This window comes from Cebus imitator, unplaced genomic scaffold, assembly GCF_001604975.1.
Source record: "Cebus imitator isolate Cc_AM_T3 unplaced genomic scaffold, Cebus_imitator-1.0 Scaffold911, whole genome shotgun sequence".
NCBI classification, from domain to species: Eukaryota; Metazoa; Chordata; class Mammalia; order Primates; family Cebidae; genus Cebus; species Cebus imitator.
The window spans coordinates 110,313-116,669 of record NW_016108226.1 but is presented as its reverse complement, the minus strand read 5'-3'; the positions used below and the strand labels follow the sequence as shown (position 1 = coordinate 116,669).

General features: G+C 37.5%; 1 long non-coding RNA gene across 1 annotated transcript in view; it reads right to left on the bottom strand.

The window, feature by feature from the left end:
- Positions 1 to 6,357, bottom strand: part of LOC119469859 — a 106,643-nt gene that overhangs the window by 64,911 nt on the left and 35,375 nt on the right. The window lies entirely within an intron of this gene.

Sequence of the window (6,357 nt, the reverse complement as noted above, 5' to 3'; positions counted from 1 at the left end):
ACTCAAGCCTTAAATGATTGGATGAACCCTATCCACATTAAAAAGGGCAATCTGCTTTACTCAGTCTACCAAGCTAGATGTTAATTTCATCCCAAAACACAGATACCCAAAATGTTTGACCAAATATCCAGATACCCCATGGCCCAGTCAAGTTGACAATACAAAATTCACCACCACAGATGGAATATATATTTTCCTTTGGGAGAGATTGATGCATGTTTTCACTTCTCTGAATCACTTAAAACTATGTCAAAAGGCAACAGTGAAAAAAGATGTTAGTTATAGGTTTGAGTGAGAGAGTGACTAGAAGGGGGAAAGGTATGTACAATACTAAATAAAAACCGTCTGTCAAGGCAGAAAACCCCATACAGAGCAAGTGGGTAGGGAGGTCCCACAAACAGATGAGAAGATATCTTCCACTCAGGATAGAGACCCTAAAACTGGACAGAGAATGGTCTTCTGGCTATCACTTTACTTGCCAAGCCACATATCAATAAGGATATTTAAAATCTTGAACAACCAGCCCCAAGACAGAGCAGCTTCATGAACACACACTCTAGTTTTAGGGCTTACTTGTTTCATTTTTGGCATCACTAAATATCATGCAAGAGCCAGTGAAGAGTTCTATAAACTTCCTCCTCCTTTTCTCTCCATTCTTATTCTCTAAATGTATAGAAGAATGCATTAAAGCACTGTTCATTGAAGTTTAGATGCTCTCCCTTTGTTCTAAATACATCTCAATGTCTTTTGTACAGAACTGACTTTCAAGGTGGAAACAAAAAGGAAGCTTAACTGAAGTTTTAGTTTTAAAATTCAAAACCAATGCAGTTGTCATGAGTATTGATGCAGTAATTCACTTAAAATACTTAGCAGGGTGTGTGGGTAAACATTCAGTGGATGCTGGTGGTCTTTTTTTAATTATTATTATATTCAGAGTCTTAACTAGTATCCTGGTCCGCTGAATAGGCTAAGCTCCCCATCAAGCAGTAGTTACCTGCTTTCTTTACATTGGAAAGATATACAAATATCTTTCTTTACATTAGAAAGACATACAAAAATTTTTCTTTTTCCATTCAAAGCTCAGAAAATTAACTCTCATATAGCTGGATTATGGAAGTCTAGAGATTCAAATGCAAAGTTTTCTTGGAGGGATTAAAATTGTTATTTATATTAAAATGTCTTTTAATAATAGAATTTGTTTAGGGGAGTACAATTCTTTTGCCCAGACACCTTGGATGGAAAAAATCAGCCATAGTATTATGAATTATAAATAAGTAAACCCATATACCAGTTTTTTGGGGGTTTTGAAGCAATTATTAAATACTGAGAAAAGTTTTTTTTTTGCTTTAATAGAATCAAATATAAATAGCTCTTGAGTTTCTCATATGGCATATTATTTATGATAAAATATATAATAAAATTATCCTTTTGTTTCTTCCATGTAAATAAATTATCATAGACAACTGAGTACTTTTTTTTGCATTACAGTCATTTTCTTTTTGTCTGTCAAATGTATATTGTAAGTAGAGAAATATGATGAAATTTGCTTTGAATGCACTCTACTTTTGTGTGTGTGTGTGTCAGGGTTTCACTCTGCCATCCAGGGCAGAGTGCAGTGCCACAATCACAGTTCACTGTAGCCTCAACATCCCAGGCTCAAGAGGTTCCTCAGCATCCTAAGTAGCTGGGATTACAAGCATGTGTCACCATACCCGGCTAATTTTTGCTTTTTGTAGAGACGGGGTCTCATTATGTTGCCCAGGCTGGTCTCAAACTCCTGGATGCAAGTGATCCTCCTGCCTCGGCTTCCCAAAGTATTGGGATTACAGGCATGAAGCACAACACCCAGCCACTTCACAATATTTTTCCAATTCATAATTAAGTTATAATATAAAAGTCCCTAATATAGAGACATAGAATGATTTAGTAAGAAGAGCCTGAGATTCCTAGCCTGAGTTTGAATCTGAACTGCTTAATTTCTGAGTGTCCTAACACACATTCCTTCATCCTGTTTTGTCTCTTTTCTCATTTGTAAAATGAAAACTATCAGTACCTACCAATTAGGTATTATATAAGGAAACAAATATAAAACACCTGGCTCAGGCCGGGCGGTGGCTCAAGCCTGTAATCCCAGCACTTTGGGAGGTCGAGGTGGGTGGATCACAAGGTCAAGAGATCGAGACCATCCTGGTCAATATGGTGAAACCCCGTCTCTACTAAAAATACAAAAAATTAGCTGGGCATGGTGGTGCGTGCCTGTAATCCCAGCTACTCAGGAGGCTGAGGCAGGAGAATTGCCTGAACCCAGGAGGCAGAAGTTGCGGTGAGCCGAGATCGCACCATTGCACTCCAGCCTGGGTAACAAGAACGAAACTCCGTCTCAAAAAACACCTGGCTCACTGCTTGGACTATAGCATTTGCTTAATAAATTGTAGTTATTGTGATTATTGGCAGAGTAAATCAATGTGATAACTGGTGGAGTTAAGATTGAAAATTATCTCCATTATCTGAAATAACAGTCTATTTTCAACCAAATTAAATGTAATGTTGCTTTTAGCCTTCTCCAAGCACATTTGTATGGTTCAAGATCTGGGAAAATGAAGACTAACAATCTAGTACCTCACATCCTTGAACATTTTTAAATAAAGTGTTATAGACCTGAGTCATTCACTATCCACACTCCATATTCTAGAATCCATGCAAAATTGAACATGATTAACAAATCATTTTTAAATTATTTAATTAATCAATTGTAGAGGATTGTTTGTTTTTGAAGGCCAAAGAGTGGCTTCCCAGCACCTAGTTCTCCTTCCTAAACACATCTAAATTTCATCTTGAAAACCTAATTCTATACCCACTGGACATGGTCCAGTAGGCATATAGTCAGACTCCCAGCTCCCACTAGACAAAGGAGAGACCCATGCCCCAAAACGCACCATTCAAACATTCTCTCCTGGAAATGTGATTCTTGAGTGGAGTGACATAGAAATTAAAAATGGAACAGTTGATTTTTTTCCAAGTAGTAGAATCCTGTCTGTACTTTCCCTGTAATAAATCCAATTGTGCTTTTATCTCGCAAGCAGCCTTGGAGACACCAGTTTCCAGCTTAGTTCCTCACCTTCCTATAAATTATGTGAGCCTATAAGACTCTTGCAATAGATTCCTTCTTTCTCAGGTTAGCCAAAATAATCTATTTCTGTTGTTTACAACCAAGAGTCCCCACTAATATATAAATCCAATGTATTGAGTGTTTCCTCAGCTAGGTCATTATTGGGATTACAGGCATGAGCCACAACGCCCAACCACTTCACCTTAACCAAAGAGATTCGTGAAGCTTGGTGCCCACTCCTACTTCACTGAGGAAACAGAACATAAAAAGAAATCGCTATTTAAGACAATGAGTAATAAGTGACAAATGAATAGTAAAAGCAGTATTTTGTAGGAGTTCATAGGAAAAATGTATTTCTGAGAGGCAGTGCTTTATTGCGGTAAAAATACAGAATTTGGAGTGCTTTCTAGTCCCAGCTCTACCACTTTTCATTTTAACTCTGCCACATTTCTCAATGACTCTAATCCCTCTCCCTTGCTGGGTCAAACGAGTTAGTGGAGTTGAAAGCATGCTATAACTGGGAAAGTACCAAATAAATATTAGTTACTAATTATTTCTGTGAGCTGGGCATGGTCAGCAATTTCATGAGGTGAGCTATTCTATGTAAAAACTAACATTCATTGCATGTCTAATATACACCATGTGCTGTGCCAAATACAAAATTAGAATCTTAAAACAATCCTAGGAGGTATGTGTCATTATTTCCCTTTTACAAACTGAAAACTAAGATCCGTGGACATGTGGTAATTTGCCAAAGGTCAGATAGCTAGTAATTGATAAATCCTGGATTTGAGCTACATCTGTCTGACTCCTAGTTCTACGTCATTTCCACATGCTGCTACTTCCCTTAGAATGTTTTTAGAAAGCATAGGTCTCCAAGAAAGCAGAATACTGAGAACAAAGATATGCAGCTGGACCTCTTCACTCTCATTTCCTACACATGTTCACATCCTCCTGATCATCTCATCAAGTCTGTCACTGACCATCTCTCAAAGGCAAACAGAAAAATCCCACAGTTTGTCAGTCACAGAAGCCATGGACTTTGTAACAAGTTCATTCGGAGCCAGATGTAGTCTAGATTTCCAGATATGATACCAGTGAGGACACAGAGTAGGTGTGTGTCCTTGGGAAATGCTGTATTTTACCCTGGCATGTACTTGAGGCATGGGCTTAGTAATGCCGCAAAAGTTCTATGCTACTACGAATATTCTACTGTATTTTCCCTCAAACCGAAATACATTACTAGCTCTAATTTCTAGCAAGTAGTGAGAATGTAAGATTTCTATTGGCAAAAGTTACTTGGTTTACTAAAAGTGAACTACTAACTTGAGATTGTTCAGCTCAGATCCGAAGAGACAACATAGGTAGTTGCTGTTGCACCAACTTTAAAAGACCAAAGGAAGAGTCTGGATATCTTTGGATCCTGACAGCCATATTCCAATAGGTTATTTTATGAAGTCAGGGGGCTGGGCTTTTCCTACAAAACTGAATGGAATGAAATCCACAGTTAGTCAAGGCCAACCAGAGGAAATCGCTTTTTGCTGAGTGATTAAGATCTCACAGCATGTTCTCTTTTTTTCCTTTGGAGCAGTTTTACAATGGTTCCACTTAGATTCAGCACTGTTTCCTGGTCATTAGAATACCTTAAATGGCCAACAATGTAGTGATTGGTATACTAATCTTATCCTGCTTATTACATAGAGGTTCATAAAAACAATTATTTAATGGCACAAACTTTTTAATTACTTGTGCTGCACTGATTGTACAACTGAATGTCGTTGTCCATTTTATGAATAAGGTTGAGCAGATTACTAGATTGCATAAGTCAGGATTATAATTCTACAGAACTTAACATATTATTCAGTCAAAAATATCCAGGAGCTATGCAAGGTAATATAGCAGACATGGATCTGAAGTTAGTAACCATCTGACTTACACTAGGAGAGGTATTAGACTTCTGGGGAATAAAACATGATTCTTTAAATCTTATAACTAATACTTGCTGAAATAAAACAACATCCATACATCTGAGTCATTCTCAACAACAAAGTCTCTCCTTTGTTGTTGCTGCCAAAAGCCATAAGTTAAATGTTTAAATGAAAGCTCAGTCTTTCCACATATTGCTTTCACAGGAAAAGATGATAAAACCTAATATTTCCTGTCTAGTTTAACAGTATGGTCAATTATAAAGATTTAAACATAAAACCTAACACCATAAAAATCCTAGAAGAAAACCTCGACAAAACCATTCAGGACATAGGCATAGGCAAGGACTTCATGACTAAAACACCAAAAGCAATGGCAACAAAAGCCAAAATAGACAAATGGGATCTAATTAAATTTAAGACTTTCTGCACAGCAAAAGAAACAATCGTTACAGTGAACCAGCAATCAACAGAATGGGAAAAAATTTTTGCAATCTACCCATCTGCCAAAGGTGTAATATCCAGAATCAACAAAGAACTAAAGCAGATTTACAAGAAAAGAACAAACCCATTCAAAAGTGGGAGAAACAGATGAACACTTTTCAAAAGAAGACATATATGAGGCCAACAAACATATGAAAAAATGTTCATCATCACTTGTCATCAGAGAAATGCAAATCAAAACTACATTGAGATACCATCTTATGCCAGTTAGAATGGTAATGATTAAAAAAATCAGGAGGCGACAGATGCTGGAGAGGATGTGGAGAAAAAAGAACACTTTTACACTGTTGATGGGAGTGTAAATTAGTTCTACCACTGTGGACGACAGTGTGGCAATTCCTCAAGGATCTAGAACTATAAATACCATTTGATCCAGAAATCCCATTACTGGGTATATACCAAAGGATTATAAATCATTCTATTATAAAGACACATGCACATGTATGTTCACTACGGCACTGTTTACAATAGCAAAGATCTGGAACCAACCCAAATGCCCATTAGTGATAGACTAGACAAAGAAAATGTGGCACATATACATCATGGAATACTACACAGCCACAAAAAAGGATGAGTTCATGTTTTGTAGGGACATGGATGAATCTGGAAACCATCATTCTCAGCAAACTGATACAAGAACAGAAAACCAAATACCACGTTCTCACTCATAGGTGGGTGTTGAACAATGAGAACACGTAGGCACAAGGAGGGTAGCATCACACACTTGGGTCTGTTGTGGGGGCTAAGGGAGGGACAGCAGGGGTTGGGGAGGTTGGGAAGGGATAATATGGGGAAAAATGCCAGATATAGATGACGGGG